Source organism: Bombus fervidus, unplaced genomic scaffold, assembly GCF_041682495.2.
Source record: "Bombus fervidus isolate BK054 unplaced genomic scaffold, iyBomFerv1 scaffold0037, whole genome shotgun sequence".
Lineage (NCBI taxonomy): Eukaryota > Metazoa > Arthropoda > Insecta > Hymenoptera > Apidae > Bombus > Bombus fervidus.
The window spans coordinates 93,587-110,204 of NW_027212600.1; positions in this window are offsets into that span (position 1 = coordinate 93,587).

Consider the following 16,618-nt stretch of genomic DNA (forward strand, 5'->3'; position numbering starts at 1 on the left):
GTTGGGGTTAGGTTGGGGTTAGGTTGGGGTTAGGTTGGGGTTAGGTTGGGGTTAGGTTGGGGTTAGGTTGGGGTTAGGTTGGGGTTAGGTTGGGGTTAGGTTGGGGTTAGGTTGGGGTTAGGTTGGGGTTAGGTTGGGGTTAGGTTGGGGTTAGGTTGGGGTTAGGTTGGGGTTAGGTTGGGGTTAGGTTGGGGTTAGGTTGGGGTTAGGTTGGGGTTAGGTTGTTGGGGTTAGGTTGGGGTTAGGTTGGGGTTAGGTTGGGGTTAGGTTGGGGTTAGGTTGGGGTTAGGTTGGGGTTAGGTTGGGGTTAGGTTGGGGTTAGGTGGGTTAGGTTGGGGTTAGGTTGGGGTTAGGTTGGGGTTAGGTTGGGGTTAGGTTGGGGTTAGGTTGGGGTGGGTTAGGTTGGGGTTAGGTTGGGGTTAGGTTGGGGTTAGGTTGGGGTTAGGTTGGGGTTAGGTTGGGGTTAGGTTGGGGTTAGGTTGGGGTTAGGTTGGGGTTAGGTTGGGGTTAGGTTGGGGTTAGGTTGGGGTTAGGTTGGGGGTTAGGTTGGGGTTAGGTTGGGGTTAGGTTGGGGTTAGGTTGGGGTTAGGTTGGGGTTAGGTTGGGGTTAGGTTGGGGTTAGGTTGGGGTTAGGTTGGGGTTAGGTTGGGGTTAGGTTGGGGTTAGGTTGGGGTTAGGTTGGGGTTAGGTTGGGGTTAGGTTGGGGTTAGGTTGGGGTTAGGTTGGGGTTAGGTTGGGGTTAGGTTGGGGTTAGGTTGGGGTTAGGTTGGGGTTAGGTTGGGGTTAGGTTGGGGTTAGGTTGGGGTTAGGTTGGGGTTAGGTTGGGGTTAGGTTGGGGTTAGGTTGGGGTTAGGTTGGGGTTAGGTTGGGGTTAGGTTGGGGTTAGGTTGGGGTTAGGTTGGGGTTAGGTTGGGGTTAGGTTGGGGTTAGGTTGGGGTTAGGTTGGGGTTAGGTTGGGGTTAGGTTGGGGTTAGGTTGGGGTTAGGTGGGGTTAGGTGGGGTTAGGTTGGGGTTAGGTTGGGGTTAGGTTGGGGTTAGGTTGGGGTTAGGTTGGGGTTAGGTTGGGGTTAGGTTGGGGTTAGGTTGGGGTTAGGTTGGGTGGGGGTTAGGTTGGGGTTAGGGGTTGGGGGTTAGGTTGGGTTAGGTTGGGGTTAGGTGGGGGTTGGGGTTAGGTTGGGGTTAGGTTGGGGTTAGGTTGGGGTTAGGTTGGGGGTAGGTTGGGGTTAGGTTGGGGTTAGGTTGGGGTTAGGTTGGGGTTAGGTTGGGGTGGTGGGGTTAGGTTGGGGTTAGGTTGGGGTTAGGTTGGGGTTAGGTTGGGGTTAGGTTGGGGTTAGGTTGGGGTTAGGTGGGGTTAGGTTGGGGTTAGGTTGGGGTTGGGGTTAGGTTGGGGTTAGGTTGGGGGTTAGGTGGGTTAGGTTGGGGTTAGGTTGGGGTTAGGTTGGGGTTAGGTTGGGGTTAGGTTGGGGTTAGGTTGGGGTTAGGTTGGGGTTAGGTTGGGGTTAGGTTGGGGTTAGGTTGGGGTTAGGTTGGGGTTAGGTTGGGGTTAGGTTGGGGTTAGGTTGGGGTTAGGTTGGGGTTAGGTTGGGGTTAGGTTGGGGTTAGGTTGGGGTTAGGTTGGGGTTAGGTTGGGGTTAGGTTGGGGTGGGTGGGGTTAGGTTGGGGGTTAGGTTGGGGTTAGGTTGGGTGGGGTTAGGTTGGGGTTAGGTTGGGGTTAGGTTGGGGTTAGGTTGGGGTTAGGTTGGGGTTAGGTTGGGGTTAGGTTGGGGGTTAGGTTGGGGTTAGGTTGGGGTTAGGTTGGGGTTAGGTTGGGGTTAGGTTGGGTTGGGGGTTAGGTTGGGGTTAGGTTGGGGTTAGGTTGGGGTTAGGTTGGGGTTAGGTTGGGGTTAGGTTGGGGTTAGGTTGGGGTTAGGTTGGGGTTAGGTTGGGGTTAGGTTGGGGTTAGGTTGGGGTTAGGTTGGGGGTTAGGTTGGGGTTAGGTTGGGGTTAGGTTGGGGTTAGGTTGGGGTTAGGTTGGGGTTAGGTTGGGGTTAGGTTGGGGTTAGGTTGGGGTTAGGTTGGGGTTAGGTTGGGGTTAGGTTGGGGTTAGGTTGGGGTTAGGTTGGGGTTAGGTTGGGGTTAGGTTGGGGGGGTTAGGTTGGGGTTAGGTTGGGGTTAGGTTGGGTTAGGTTGGGGGTTGGGTTGGGGTTAGGTTGGGGTTAGGTTGGGGTTAGGTTGGGGTTAGGTTGGGGTTAGGTTGGGGTTAGGTTGGGGTTAGGTTGGGGTTAGGTTGGGGTTAGGTTGGGGTTAGGTTGGGGTTAGGTTGGGGTTAGGTTGGGGTTAGGTTGGGGTTAGGTTGGGGTTAGGTTGGGGTTAGGTTGGGGTTAGGTTGGGGTTAGGTTGGGTTGGTTGGGGTTAGGTTGGGGTTAGGTTGGGGTTGGTTGGGGTTAGGTTGGGGTTAGGTTGGGGTTAGGTTGGGGTAGGTTGGGGTTAGGTTGGGGTTAGGTTGGGGTTAGGTTGGGGGGGGTTAGGTTGGGGTTAGGTTGGGGTTAGGTGGGTGGTGGGGTAGGTTGGGGTTAGGTTGGGGTTAGGTTGGGGTTAGGGGGTTGGGGGGTTAGGTTGGGGGTTAGGTTGGGGTTAGGTTGGGGTTAGGTGGGGGTTGGGGTTGGTTGGGGGTTAGGTTGGGGGTTAGGTTGGGGTTAGGTTGGGGTTAGGTTGGGGTTAGGTGGGGTTAGGTTGGGGTTAGGTTGGGGTTAGGTTGGGGTGGTTGGGGTTAGGTTGGGGTTAGGTTGGGGTTAGGTTGGGGTTAGGTTGGGGTTAGGTTGGGGTTAGGTTGGGGTTAGGTTGGGGTTAGGTTGGGGTTAGGTTGGGGTTAGGTTGGGGTTAGGTTGGGGTTAGGTTGGGGTTAGGTTGGGGTTAGGTTGGGGTTAGGTTGGGGGGGGTTAGGTTGGGGTTAGGTTGGGGTTAGGTTGGGGTTAGGTTGGGGTTAGGTTGGGGTTAGGTTGGGGTTAGGTTGGGGTTAGGTTGGGGTTAGGTTGGGGTTAGGTTGGGGTTAGGTTGGGGTTAGGTTGGGGTTAGGTTGGGGTTAGGTTGGGGTTAGGTTGGGGTTAGGTTGGGGTTAGGTTGGGGTTAGGTTGGGGTTAGGTTGGGGTTAGGTTGGGGTTAGGTTGGGGTTAGGTTGGGGTTAGGTTGGGGTTAGGTTGGGGTTAGGTTGGGGTTAGGTTGGGGTTAGGTTGGGGTTAGGTTGGGGTTAGGTTGGGGTTAGGTTGGGGTTAGGTTGGGGTTAGGTTGGGGTTAGGTTGGGGTTAGGTTGGGGTTAGGTTGGGGTTAGGTTGGGGTTAGGTTGGGGTTAGGTTGGGGTTAGGTTGGGGTTAGGTTGGGGTTAGGTTGGGGTTAGGTTGGGGTTAGGTTGGGGTTAGGTTGGGGTTAGGTTGGGGTTAGGTTGGGGTTAGGTTGGGGTTAGGTTGGGGTTAGGTTGGGGTTAGGTTGGGGTTAGGTTGGGGTTAGGTTGGGGTTAGGTTGGGGTTAGGTTGGGGTTAGGTTGGGGTTAGGTTGGGGTTAGGTTGGGGTTAGGTTGGGGTTAGGTTGGGGTTAGGTTGGGGTTAGGTTGGGGTTAGGTTGGGGTTAGGTTGGGGTTAGGTTGGGGTTAGGTTGGGGTTAGGTTGGGGTTAGGTTGGGGTTAGGTTGGGGTTAGGTTGGGGTTAGGTTGGGGTTAGGTTGGGGTTAGGTTGGGGTTAGGTTGGGGTTAGGTTGGGGTTAGGTTGGGGTTAGGTTGGGGTTAGGTTGGGGTTAGGTTGGGGTTAGGTTGGGGTTAGGTTGGGGTTAGGTTGGGGTTAGGTTGGGGTTAGGTTGGGGTTAGGTTGGGGTTAGGTTGGGGTTAGGTTGGGGTTAGGTTGGGGTTAGGTTGGGGTTAGGTTGGGGTTAGGTTGGGGTTAGGTTGGGGTTAGGTTGGGGTTAGGTTGGGGTTAGGTTGGGGTTAGGTTGGGGTTAGGTTGGGGTTAGGTTGGGGTTAGGTTGGGGTTAGGTTGGGGTTAGGTTGGGGTTAGGTTGGGGTTAGGTTGGGGTTAGGTTGGGGTTAGGTTGGGGTTAGGTTGGGGTTAGGTTGGGGTTAGGTTGGGGTTAGGTTGGGGTTAGGTTGGGGTTAGGTTGGGGTTAGGTTGGGGTTAGGTTGGGGTTAGGTTGGGGTTAGGTTGGGGTTAGGTTGGGGTTAGGTTGGGGTTAGGTTGGGGTTAGGTTGGGGTTAGGTTGGGGTTAGGTTGGGGTTAGGTTGGGGTTAGGTTGGGGTTAGGTTGGGGTTAGGTTGGGGTTAGGTTGGGGTTAGGTTGGGGTTAGGTTGGGGTTAGGTTGGGGTTAGGTTGGGGTTAGGTTGGGGTTAGGTTGGGGTTAGGTTGGGGTTAGGTTGGGGTTAGGTTGGGGTTAGGTTGGGGTTAGGTTGGGGTTAGGTTGGGGTTAGGTTGGGGTTAGGTTGGGGTTAGGTTGGGGTTAGGTTGGGGTTAGGTTGGGGTTAGGTTGGGGTTAGGTTGGGGTTAGGTTGGGGTTAGGTTGGGGTTAGGTTGGGGTTAGGTTGGGGTTAGGTTGGGGTTAGGTTGGGGTTAGGTTGGGGTTAGGTTGGGGTTAGGTTGGGGTTAGGTTGGGGTTAGGTTGGGGTTAGGTTGGGGTTAGGTTGGGGTTAGGTTGGGGTTAGGTTGGGGTTAGGTTGGGGTTAGGTTGGGGTTAGGTTGGGGTTAGGTTGGGGTTAGGTTGGGGTTAGGTTGGGGTTAGGTTGGGGTTAGGTTGGGGTTAGGTTGGGGTTAGGTTGGGGTTAGGTTGGGGTTAGGTTGGGGTTAGGTTGGGGTTAGGTTGGGGTTAGGTTGGGGTTAGGTTGGGGTTAGGTTGGGGTTAGGTTGGGGTTAGGTTGGGGTTAGGTTGGGGTTAGGTTGGGGTTAGGTTGGGGTTAGGTTGGGGTTAGGTTGGGGTTAGGTTGGGGTTAGGTTGGGGTTAGGTTGGGGTTAGGTTGGGGTTAGGTTGGGGTTAGGTTGGGGTTAGGTTGGGGTTAGGTTGGGGTTAGGTTGGGGTTAGGTTGGGGTTAGGTTGGGGTTAGGTTGGGGTTAGGTTGGGGTTAGGTTGGGGTTAGGTTGGGGTTAGGTTGGGGTTAGGTTGGGGTTAGGTTGGGGTTAGGTTGGGGTTAGGTTGGGGTTAGGTTGGGGTTAGGTTGGGGTTAGGTTGGGGTTAGGTTGGGGTTAGGTTGGGGTTAGGTTGGGGTTAGGTTGGGGTTAGGTTGGGGTTAGGTTGGGGTTAGGTTGGGGTTAGGTTGGGGTTAGGTTGGGGTTAGGTTGGGGTTAGGTTGGGGTTAGGTTGGGGTTAGGTTGGGGTTAGGTTGGGGTTAGGTTGGGGTTAGGTTGGGGTTAGGTTGGGGTTAGGTTGGGGTTAGGTTGGGGTTAGGTTGGGGTTAGGTTGGGGTTAGGTTGGGGTTAGGTTGGGGTTAGGTTGGGGTTAGGTTGGGGTTAGGTTGGGGTTAGGTTGGGGTTAGGTTGGGGTTAGGTTGGGGTTAGGTTGGGGTTAGGTTGGGGTTAGGTTGGGGTTAGGTTGGGGTTAGGTTGGGGTTAGGTTGGGGTTAGGTTGGGGTTAGGTTGGGGTTAGGTTGGGGTTAGGTTGGGGTTAGGTTGGGGTTAGGTTGGGGTTAGGTTGGGGTTAGGTTGGGGTTAGGTTGGGGTTAGGTTGGGGTTAGGTTGGGGTTAGGTTGGGGTTAGGTTGGGGTTAGGTTGGGGTTAGGTTGGGGTTAGGTTGGGGTTAGGTTGGGGTTAGGTTGGGGTTAGGTTGGGGTTAGGTTGGGGTTAGGTTGGGGTTAGGTTGGGGTTAGGTTGGGGTTAGGTTGGGGTTAGGTTGGGGTTAGGTTGGGGTTAGGTTGGGGTTAGGTTGGGGTTAGGTTGGGGTTAGGTTGGGGTTAGGTTGGGGTTAGGTTGGGGTTAGGTTGGGGTTAGGTTGGGGTTAGGTTGGGGTTAGGATGGGGTTAGGTTGGGGTTAGGTTGGGGTTAGGTTGGGGTTAGGTTGGGGTTAGGTTGGGGTTAGGTTGGGGTTAGGTTGGGGTTAGGTTGGGGTTAGGTTGGGGTTAGGTTGGGGTTAGGTTGGGGTTAGGTTGGGGTTAGGTTGGGGTTAGGTTGGGGTTAGGTTGGGGTTAGGTTGGGGTTAGGTTGGGGTTAGGTTGGGGTTAGGTTGGGGTTAGGTTGGGGTTAGGTTGGGGTTAGGTTGGGGTTAGGTTGGGGTTAGGTTGGGGTTAGGTTGGGGTTAGGTTGGGGTTAGGTTGGGGTTAGGTTGGGGTTAGGTTGGGGTTAGGTTGGGGTTAGGTTGGGGTTAGGTTGGGGTTAGGTTGGGGTTAGGTTGGGGTTAGGTTGGGGTTAGGTTGGGGTTAGGTTGGGGTTAGGTTGGGGTTAGGTTGGGGTTAGGTTGGGGTTAGGTTGGGGTTAGGTTGGGGTTAGGTTGGGGTTAGGTTGGGGTTAGGTTGGGGTTAGGTTGGGGTTAGGTTGGGGTTAGGTTGGGGTTAGGTTGGGGTTAGGTTGGGGTTAGGTTGGGGTTAGGTTGGGGTTAGGTTGGGGTTAGGTTGGGGTTAGGTTGGGGTTAGGTTGGGGTTAGGTTGGGGTTAGGTTGGGGTTAGGTTGGGGTTAGGTTGGGGTTAGGTTGGGGTTAGGTTGGGGTTAGGTTGGGGTTAGGTTGGGGTTAGGTTGGGGTTAGGTTGGGGTTAGGTTGGGGTTAGGTTGGGGTTAGGTTGGGGTTAGGTTGGGGTTAGGTTGGGGTTAGGTTGGGGTTAGGTTGGGGTTAGGTTGGGGTTAGGTTGGGGTTAGGTTGGGGTTAGGTTGGGGTTAGGTTGGGGTTAGGTTGGGGTTAGGTTGGGGTTAGGTTGGGGTTAGGTTGGGGTTAGGTTGGGGTTAGGTTGGGGTTAGGTTGGGGTTAGGTTGGGGTTAGGTTGGGGTTAGGTTGGGGTTAGGTTGGGGTTAGGTTGGGGTTAGGTTGGGGTTAGGTTGGGGTTAGGTTGGGGTTAGGTTGGGGTTAGGTTGGGGTTAGGTTGGGGTTAGGTTGGGGTTAGGTTGGGGTTAGGTTGGGGTTAGGTTGGGGTTAGGTTGGGGTTAGGTTGGGGTTAGGTTGGGGTTAGGTTGGGGTTAGGTTGGGGTTAGGTTGGGGTTAGGTTGGGGTTAGGTTGGGGTTAGGTTGGGGTTAGGTTGGGGTTAGGTTGGGGTTAGGTTGGGGTTAGGTTGGGGTTAGGTTGGGGTTAGGTTGGGGTTAGGTTGGGGTTAGGTTGGGGTTAGGTTGGGGTTAGGTTGGGGTTAGGTTGGGGTTAGGTTGGGGTTAGGTTGGGGTTAGGTTGGGGTTAGGTTGGGGTTAGGTTGGGGTTAGGTTGGGGTTAGGTTGGGGTTAGGTTGGGGTTAGGTTGGGGTTAGGTTGGGGTTAGGTTGGGGTTAGGTTGGGGTTAGGTTGGGGTTAGGTTGGGGTTAGGTTGGGGTTAGGTTGGGGTTAGGTTGGGGTTAGGTTGGGGTTAGGTTGGGGTTAGGTTGGGGTTAGGTTGGGGTTAGGTTGGGGTTAGGTTGGGGTTAGGTTGGGGTTAGGTTGGGGTTAGGTTGGGGTTAGGTTGGGGTTAGGTTGGGGTTAGGTTGGGGTTAGGTTGGGGTTAGGTTGGGGTTAGGTTGGGGTTAGGTTGGGGTTAGGTTGGGGTTAGGTTGGGGTTAGGTTGGGGTTAGGTTGGGGTTAGGTTGGGGTTAGGTTGGGGTTAGGTTGGGGTTAGGTTGGGGTTAGGTTGGGGTTAGGTTGGGGTTAGGTTGGGGTTAGGTTGGGGTTAGGTTGGGGTTAGGTTGGGGTTAGGTTGGGGTTAGGTTGGGGTTAGGTTGGGGTTAGGTTGGGGTTAGGTTGGGGTTAGGTTGGGGTTAGGTTGGGGTTAGGTTGGGGTTAGGTTGGGGTTAGGTTGGGGTTAGGTTGGGGTTAGGTTGGGGTTAGGTTGGGGTTAGGTTGGGGTTAGGTTGGGGTTAGGTTGGGGTTAGGTTGGGGTTAGGTTGGGGTTAGGTTGGGGTTAGGTTGGGGTTAGGTTGGGGTTAGGTTGGGGTTAGGTTGGGGTTAGGTTGGGGTTAGGTTGGGGTTAGGTTGGGGTTAGGTTGGGGTTAGGTTGGGGTTAGGTTGGGGTTAGGTTGGGGTTAGGTTGGGGTTAGGTTGGGGTTAGGTTGGGGTTAGGTTGGGGTTAGGTTGGGGTTAGGTTGGGGTTAGGTTGGGGTTAGGTTGGGGTTAGGTTGGGGTTAGGTTGGGGTTAGGTTGGGGTTAGGTTGGGGTTAGGTTGGGGTTAGGTTGGGGTTAGGTTGGGGTTAGGTTGGGGTTAGGTTGGGGTTAGGTTGGGGTTAGGTTGGGGTTAGGTTGGGGTTAGGTTGGGGTTAGGTTGGGGTTAGGTTGGGGTTAGGTTGGGGTTAGGTTGGGGTTAGGTTGGGGTTAGGTTGGGGTTAGGTTGGGGTTAGGTTGGGGTTAGGTTGGGGTTAGGTTGGGGTTAGGTTGGGGTTAGGTTGGGGTTAGGTTGGGGTTAGGTTGGGGTTAGGTTGGGGTTAGGTTGGGGTTAGGTTGGGGTTAGGTTGGGGTTAGGTTGGGGTTAGGTTGGGGTTAGGTTGGGGTTAGGTTGGGGTTAGGTTGGGGTTAGGTTGGGGTTAGGTTGGGGTTAGGTTGGGGTTAGGTTGGGGTTAGGTTGGGGTTAGGTTGGGGTTAGGTTGGGGTTAGGTTGGGGTTAGGTTGGGGTTAGGTTGGGGTTAGGTTGGGGTTAGGTTGGGGTTAGGTTGGGGTTAGGTTGGGGTTAGGTTGGGGTTAGGTTGGGGTTAGGTTGGGGTTAGGTTGGGGTTAGGTTGGGGTTAGGTTGGGGTTAGGTTGGGGTTAGGTTGGGGTTAGGTTGGGGTTAGGTTGGGGTTAGGTTGGGGTTAGGTTGGGGTTAGGTTGGGGTTAGGTTGGGGTTAGGTTGGGGTTAGGTTGGGGTTAGGTTGGGGTTAGGTTGGGGTTAGGTTGGGGTTAGGTTGGGGTTAGGTTGGGGTTAGGTTGGGGTTAGGTTGGGGTTAGGTTGGGGTTAGGTTGGGGTTAGGTTGGGGTTAGGTTGGGGTTAGGTTGGGGTTAGGTTGGGGTTAGGTTGGGGTTAGGTTGGGGTTAGGTTGGGGTTAGGTTGGGGTTAGGTTGGGGTTAGGTTGGGGTTAGGTTGGGGTTAGGTTGGGGTTAGGTTGGGGTTAGGTTGGGGTTAGGTTGGGGTTAGGTTGGGGTTAGGTTGGGGTTAGGTTGGGGTTAGGTTGGGGTTAGGTTGGGGTTAGGTTGGGGTTAGGTTGGGGTTAGGTTGGGGTTAGGTTGGGGTTAGGTTGGGGTTAGGTTGGGGTTAGGTTGGGGTTAGGTTGGGGTTAGGTTGGGGTTAGGTTGGGGTTAGGTTGGGGTTAGGTTGGGGTTAGGTTGGGGTTAGGTTGGGGTTAGGTTGGGGTTAGGTTGGGGTTAGGTTGGGGTTAGGTTGGGGTTAGGTTGGGGTTAGGTTGGGGTTAGGTTGGGGTTAGGTTGGGGTTAGGTTGGGGTTAGGTTGGGGTTAGGTTGGGGTTAGGTTGGGGTTAGGTTGGGGTTAGGTTGGGGTTAGGTTGGGGTTAGGTTGGGGTTAGGTTGGGGTTAGGTTGGGGTTAGGTTGGGGTTAGGTTGGGGTTAGGTTGGGGTTAGGTTGGGGTTAGGTTGGGGTTAGGTTGGGGTTAGGTTGGGGTTAGGTTGGGGTTAGGTTGGGGTTAGGTTGGGGTTAGGTTGGGGTTAGGTTGGGGTTAGGTTGGGGTTAGGTTGGGGTTAGGTTGGGGTTAGGTTGGGGTTAGGTTGGGGTTAGGTTGGGGTTAGGTTGGGGTTAGGTTGGGGTTAGGTTGGGGTTAGGTTGGGGTTAGGTTGGGGTTAGGTTGGGGTTAGGTTGGGGTTAGGTTGGGGTTAGGTTGGGGTTAGGTTGGGGTTAGGTTGGGGTTAGGTTGGGGTTAGGTTGGGGTTAGGTTGGGGTTAGGTTGGGGTTAGGTTGGGGTTAGGTTGGGGTTAGGTTGGGGTTAGGTTGGGGTTAGGTTGGGGTTAGGTTGGGGTTAGGTTGGGGTTAGGTTGGGGTTAGGTTGGGGTTAGGTTGGGGTTAGGTTGGGGTTAGGTTGGGGTTAGGTTGGGGTTAGGTTGGGGTTAGGTTGGGGTTAGGTTGGGGTTAGGTTGGGGTTAGGTTGGGGTTAGGTTGGGGTTAGGTTGGGGTTAGGTTGGGGTTAGGTTGGGGTTAGGTTGGGGTTAGGTTGGGGTTAGGTTGGGGTTAGGTTGGGGTTAGGTTGGGGTTAGGTTGGGGTTAGGTTGGGGTTAGGTTGGGGTTAGGTTGGGGTTAGGTTGGGGTTAGGTTGGGGTTAGGTTGGGGTTAGGTTGGGGTTAGGTTGGGGTTAGGTTGGGGTTAGGTTGGGGTTAGGTTGGGGTTAGGTTGGGGTTAGGTTGGGGTTAGGTTGGGGTTAGGTTGGGGTTAGGTTGGGGTTAGGTTGGGGTTAGGTTGGGGTTAGGTTGGGGTTAGGTTGGGGTTAGGTTGGGGTTAGGTTGGGGTTAGGTTGGGGTTAGGTTGGGGTTAGGTTGGGGTTAGGTTGGGGTTAGGTTGGGGTTAGGTTGGGGTTAGGTTGGGGTTAGGTTGGGGTTAGGTTGGGGTTAGGTTGGGGTTAGGTTGGGGTTAGGTTGGGGTTAGGTTGGGGTTAGGTTGGGGTTAGGTTGGGGTTAGGTTGGGGTTAGGTTGGGGTTAGGTTGGGGTTAGGTTGGGGTTAGGTTGGGGTTAGGTTGGGGTTAGGTTGGGGTTAGGTTGGGGTTAGGTTGGGGTTAGGTTGGGGTTAGGTTGGGGTTAGGTTGGGGTTAGGTTGGGGTTAGGTTGGGGTTAGGTTGGGGTTAGGTTGGGGTTAGGTTGGGGTTAGGTTGGGGTTAGGTTGGGGTTAGGTTGGGGTTAGGTTGGGGTTAGGTTGGGGTTAGGTTGGGGTTAGGTTGGGGTTAGGTTGGGGTTAGGTTGGGGTTAGGTTGGGGTTAGGTTGGGGTTAGGTTGGGGTTAGGTTGGGGTTAGGTTGGGGTTAGGTTGGGGTTAGGTTGGGGTTAGGTTGGGGTTAGGTTGGGGTTAGGTTGGGGTTAGGTTGGGGTTAGGTTGGGGTTAGGTTGGGGTTAGGTTGGGGTTAGGTTGGGGTTAGGTTAGGGGTTAGGTTGGGGTTAGGTTGGGGTTAGGTTGGGGTTAGGTTGGGGTTAGGTTGGGGTTAGGTTGGGGTTAGGTTGGGGTTAGGTTGGGGTTAGGTTGGGGTTAGGTTGGGGTTAGGTTGGGGTTAGGTTGGGGTTAGGTTGGGGTTAGGTTGGGGTTAGGTTGGGGTTAGGTTGGGGTTAGGTTGGGGTTAGGTTGGGGTTAGGTTGGGGTTAGGTTGGGGTTAGGTTGGGGTTAGGTTGGGGTTAGGTTGGGGTTAGGTTGGGGTTAGGTTGGGGTTAGGTTGGGGTTAGGTTGGGGTTAGGTTGGGGTTAGGTTGGGGTTAGGTTGGGGTTAGGTTGGGGTTAGGTTGGGGTTAGGTTGGGGTTAGGTTGGGGTTAGGTTGGGGTTAGGTTGGGGTTAGGTTGGGGTTAGGTTGGGGTTAGGTTGGGGTTAGGTTGGGGTTAGGTTGGGGTTAGGTTGGGGTTAGGTTGGGGTTAGGTTGGGGTTAGGTTGGGGTTAGGTTGGGGTTAGGTTGGGGTTAGGTTGGGGTTAGGTTGGGGTTAGGTTGGGGTTAGGTTGGGGTTAGGTTGGGGTTAGGTTGGGGTTAGGTTGGGGTTAGGTTGGGGTTAGGTTGGGGTTAGGTTGGGGTTAGGTTGGGGTTAGGTTGGGGTTAGGTTGGGGTTAGGTTGGGGTTAGGTTGGGGTTAGGTTGGGGTTAGGTTGGGGTTAGGTTGGGGTTAGGTTGGGGTTAGGTTGGGGTTAGGTTGGGGTTAGGTTGGGGTTAGGTTGGGGTTAGGTTGGGGTTAGGTTGGGGTTAGGTTGGGGTTAGGTTGGGGTTAGGTTGGGGTTAGGTTGGGGTTAGGTTGGGGTTAGGTTGGGGTTAGGTTGGGGTTAGGTTGGGGTTAGGTTGGGGTTAGGTTGGGGTTAGGTTGGGGTTAGGTTGGGGTTAGGTTGGGGTTAGGTTGGGGTTAGGTTGGGGTTAGGTTGGGGTTAGGTTGGGGTTAGGTTGGGGTTAGGTTGGGGTTAGGTTGGGGTTAGGTTGGGGTTAGGTTGGGGTTAGGTTGGGGTTAGGTTGGGGTTAGGTTGGGGTTAGGTTGGGGTTAGGTTGGGGTTAGGTTGGGGTTAGGTTGGGGTTAGGTTGGGGTTAGGTTGGGGTTAGGTTGGGGTTAGGTTGGGGTTAGGTTGGGGTTAGGTTGGGGTTAGGTTGGGGTTAGGTTGGGGTTAGGTTGGGGTTAGGTTGGGGTTAGGTTGGGGTTAGGTTGGGGTTAGGTTGGGGTTAGGTTGGGGTTAGGTTGGGGTTAGGTTGGGGTTAGGTTGGGGTTAGGTTGGGGTTAGGTTGGGGTTAGGTTGGGGTTAGGTTGGGGTTAGGTTGGGGTTAGGTTGGGGTTAGGTTGGGGTTAGGTTGGGGTTAGGTTGGGGTTAGGTTGGGGTTAGGTTGGGGTTAGGTTGGGGTTAGGTTGGGGTTAGGTTGGGGTTAGGTTGGGGTTAGGTTGGGGTTAGGTTGGGGTTAGGTTGGGGTTAGGTTGGGGTTAGGTTGGGGTTAGGTTGGGGTTAGGTTGGGGTTAGGTTGGGGTTAGGTTGGGGTTAGGTTGGGGTTAGGTTGGGGTTAGGTTGGGGTTAGGTTGGGGTTAGGTTGGGGTTAGGTTGGGGTTAGGTTGGGGTTAGGTTGGGGTTAGGTTGGGGTTAGGTTGGGGTTAGGTTGGGGTTAGGTTGGGGTTAGGTTGGGGTTAGGTTGGGGTTAGGTTGGGGTTAGGTTGGGGTTAGGTTGGGGTTAGGTTGGGGTTAGGTTGGGGTTAGGTTGGGGTTAGGTTGGGGTTAGGTTGGGGTTAGGTTGGGGTTAGGTTGGGGTTAGGTTGGGGTTAGGTTGGGGTTAGGTTGGGGTTAGGTTGGGGTTAGGTTGGGGTTAGGTTGGGGTTAGGTTGGGGTTAGGTTGGGGTTAGGTTGGGGTTAGGTTGGGGTTAGGTTGGGGTTAGGTTGGGGTTAGGTTGGGGTTAGGTTGGGGTTAGGTTGGGGTTAGGTTGGGGTTAGGTTGGGGTTAGGTTGGGGTTAGGTTGGGGTTAGGTTGGGGTTAGGTTGGGGTTAGGTTGGGGTTAGGTTGGGGTTAGGTTGGGGTTAGGTTGGGGTTAGGTTGGGGTTAGGTTGGGGTTAGGTTGGGGTTAGGTTGGGGTTAGGTTGGGGTTAGGTTGGGGTTAGGTTGGGGTTAGGTTGGGGTTAGGTTGGGGTTAGGTTGGGGTTAGGTTGGGGTTAGGTTGGGGTTAGGTTGGGGTTAGGTTGGGGTTAGGTTGGGGTTAGGTTGGGGTTAGGTTGGGGTTAGGTTGGGGTTAGGTTGGGGTTAGGTTGGGGTTAGGTTGGGGTTAGGTTGGGGTTAGGTTGGGGTTAGGTTGGGGTTAGGTTGGGGTTAGGTTGGGGTTAGGTTGGGGTTAGGTTGGGGTTAGGTTGGGGTTAGGTTGGGGTTAGGTTGGGGTTAGGTTGGGGTTAGGTTGGGGTTAGGTTGGGGTTAGGTTGGGGTTAGGTTGGGGTTAGGTTGGGGTTAGGTTGGGGTTAGGTTGGGGTTAGGTTGGGGTTAGGTTGGGGTTAGGTTGGGGTTAGGTTGGGGTTAGGTTGGGGTTAGGTTGGGGTTAGGTTGGGGTTAGGTTGGGGTTAGGTTGGGGTTAGGTTGGGGTTAGGTTGGGGTTAGGTTGGGGTTAGGTTGGGGTTAGGTTGGGGTTAGGTTGGGGTTAGGTTGGGGTTAGGTTGGGGTTAGGTTGGGGTTAGGTTGGGGTTAGGTTGGGGTTAGGTTGGGGTTAGGTTGGGGTTAGGTTGGGGTTAGGTTGGGGTTAGGTTGGGGTTAGGTTGGGGTTAGGTTGGGGTTAGGTTGGGGTTAGGTTGGGGTTAGGTTGGGGTTAGGTTGGGGTTAGGTTGGGGTTAGGTTGGGGTTAGGTTGGGGTTAGGTTGGGGTTAGGTTGGGGTTAGGTTGGGGTTAGGTTGGGGTTAGGTTGGGGTTAGGTTGGGGTTAGGTTGGGGTTAGGTTGGGGTTAGGTTGGGGTTAGGTTGGGGTTAGGTTGGGGTTAGGTTGGGGTTAGGTTGGGGTTAGGTTGGGGTTAGGTTGGGGTTAGGTTGGGGTTAGGTTGGGGTTAGGTTGGGGTTAGGTTGGGGTTAGGTTGGGGTTAGGTTGGGGTTAGGTTGGGGTTAGGTTGGGGTTAGGTTGGGGTTAGGTTGGGGTTAGGTTGGGGTTAGGTTGGGGTTAGGTTGGGGTTAGGTTGGGGTTAGGTTGGGGTTAGGTTGGGGTTAGGTTGGGGTTAGGTTGGGGTTAGGTTGGGGTTAGGTTGGGGTTAGGTTGGGGTTAGGTTGGGGTTAGGTTGGGGTTAGGTTGGGGTTAGGTTGGGGTTAGGTTGGGGTTAGGTTGGGGTTAGGTTGGGGTTAGGTTGGGGTTAGGTTGGGGTTAGGTTGGGGTTAGGTTGGGGTTAGGTTGGGGTTAGGTTGGGGTTAGGTTGGGGTTAGGTTGGGGTTAGGTTGGGGTTAGGTTGGGGTTAGGTTGGGGTTAGGTTGGGGTTAGGTTGGGGTTAGGTTGGGGTTAGGTTGGGGTTAGGTTGGGGTTAGGTTGGGGTTAGGTTGGGGTTAGGTTGGGGTTAGGTTGGGGTTAGGTTGGGGTTAGGTTGGGGTTAGGTTGGGGTTAGGTTGGGGTTAGGTTGGGGTTAGGTTGGGGTTAGGTTGGGGTTAGGTTGGGGTTAGGTTGGGGTTAGGTTGGGGTTAGGTTGGGGTTAGGTTGGGGTTAGGTTGGGGTTAGGTTGGGGTTAGGTTGGGGTTAGGTTGGGGTTAGGTTGGGGTTAGGTTGGGGTTAGGTTGGGGTTAGGTTGGGGTTAGGTTGGGGTTAGGTTGGGGTTAGGTTGGGGTTAGGTTGGGGTTAGGTTGGGGTTAGGTTGGGGTTAGGTTGGGGTTAGGTTGGGGTTAGGTTGGGGTTAGGTTGGGGTTAGGTTGGGGTTAGGTTGGGGTTAGGTTGGGGTTAGGTTGGGGTTAGGTTGGGGTTAGGTTGGGGTTAGGTTGGGGTTAGGTTGGGGTTAGGTTGGGGTTAGGTTGGGGTTAGGTTGGGGTTAGGTTGGGGTTAGGTTGGGGTTAGGTTGGGGTTAGGTTGGGGTTAGGTTGGGGTTAGGTTGGGGTTAGGTTGGGGTTAGGTTGGGGTTAGGTTGGGGTTAGGTTGGGGTTAGGTTGGGGTTAGGTTGGGGTTAGGTTGGGGTTAGGTTGGGGTTAGGTTGGGGTTAGGTTGGGGTTAGGTTGGGGTTAGGTTGGGGTTAGGTTGGGGTTAGGTTGGGGTTAGGTTGGGGTTAGGTTGGGGTTAGGTTGGGGTTAGGTTGGGGTTAGGTTGGGGTTAGGTTGGGGTTAGGTTGGGGTTAGGTTGGGGTTAGGTTGGGGTTAGGTTGGGGTTAGGTTGGGGTTAGGTTGGGGTTAGGTTGGGGTTAGGTTGGGGTTAGGTTGGGGTTAGGTTGGGGTTAGGTTGGGGTTAGGTTGGGGTTAGGTTGGGGTTAGGTTGGGGTTAGGTTGGGGTTAGGTTGGGGTTAGGTTGGGGTTAGGTTGGGGTTAGGTTGGGGTTAGGTTGGGGTTAGGTTGGGGTTAGGTTGGGGTTAGGTTGGGGTTAGGTTGGGGTTAGGTTGGGGTTAGGTTGGGGTTAGGTTGGGGTTAGGTTGGGGTTAGGTTGGGGTTAGGTTGGGGTTAGGTTGGGGTTAGGTTGGGGTTAGGTTGGGGTTAGGTTGGGGTTAGGTTGGGGTTAGGTTGGGGTTAGGTTGGGGTTAGGTTGGGGTTAGGTTGGGGTTAGGTTGGGGTTAGGTTGGGGTTAGGTTGGGGTTAGGTTGGGGTTAGGTTGGGGTTAGGTTGGGGTTAGGTTGGGGTTAGGTTGGGGTTAGGTTGGGGTTAGGTTGGGGTTAGGTTGGGGTTAGGTTGGGGTTAGGTTGGGGTTAGGTTGGGGTTAGGTTGGGGTTAGGTTGGGGTTAGGTTGGGGTTAGGTTGGGGTTAGGTTGGGGTTAGGTTGGGGTTAGGTTGGGGTTAGGTTGGGGTTAGGTTGGGGTTAGGTTGGGGTTAGGTTGGGGTTAGGTTGGGGTTAGGTTGGGGTTAGGTTGGGGTTAGGTTGGGGTTAGGTTGGGGTTAGGTTGGGGTTAGGTTGGGGTTAGGTTGGGGTTAGGTTGGGGTTAGGTTGGGGTTAGGTTGGGGTTAGGTTGGGGTTAGGTTGGGGTTAGGTTGGGGTTAGGTTGGGGTTAGGTTGGGGTTAGGTTGGGGTTAGGTTGGGGTTAGGTTGGGGTTAGGTTGGGGTTAGGTTGGGGTTAGGTTGGGGTTAGGTTGGGGTTAGGTTGGGGTTAGGTTGGGGTTAGGTTGGGGTTAGGTTGGGGTTAGGTTGGGGTTAGGTTGGGGTTAGGTTGGGGTTAGGTTGGGGTTAGGTTGGGGTTAGGTTGGGGTTAGGTTGGGGTTAGGTTGGGGTTAGGTTGGGGTTAGGTTGGGGTTAGGTTGGGGTTAG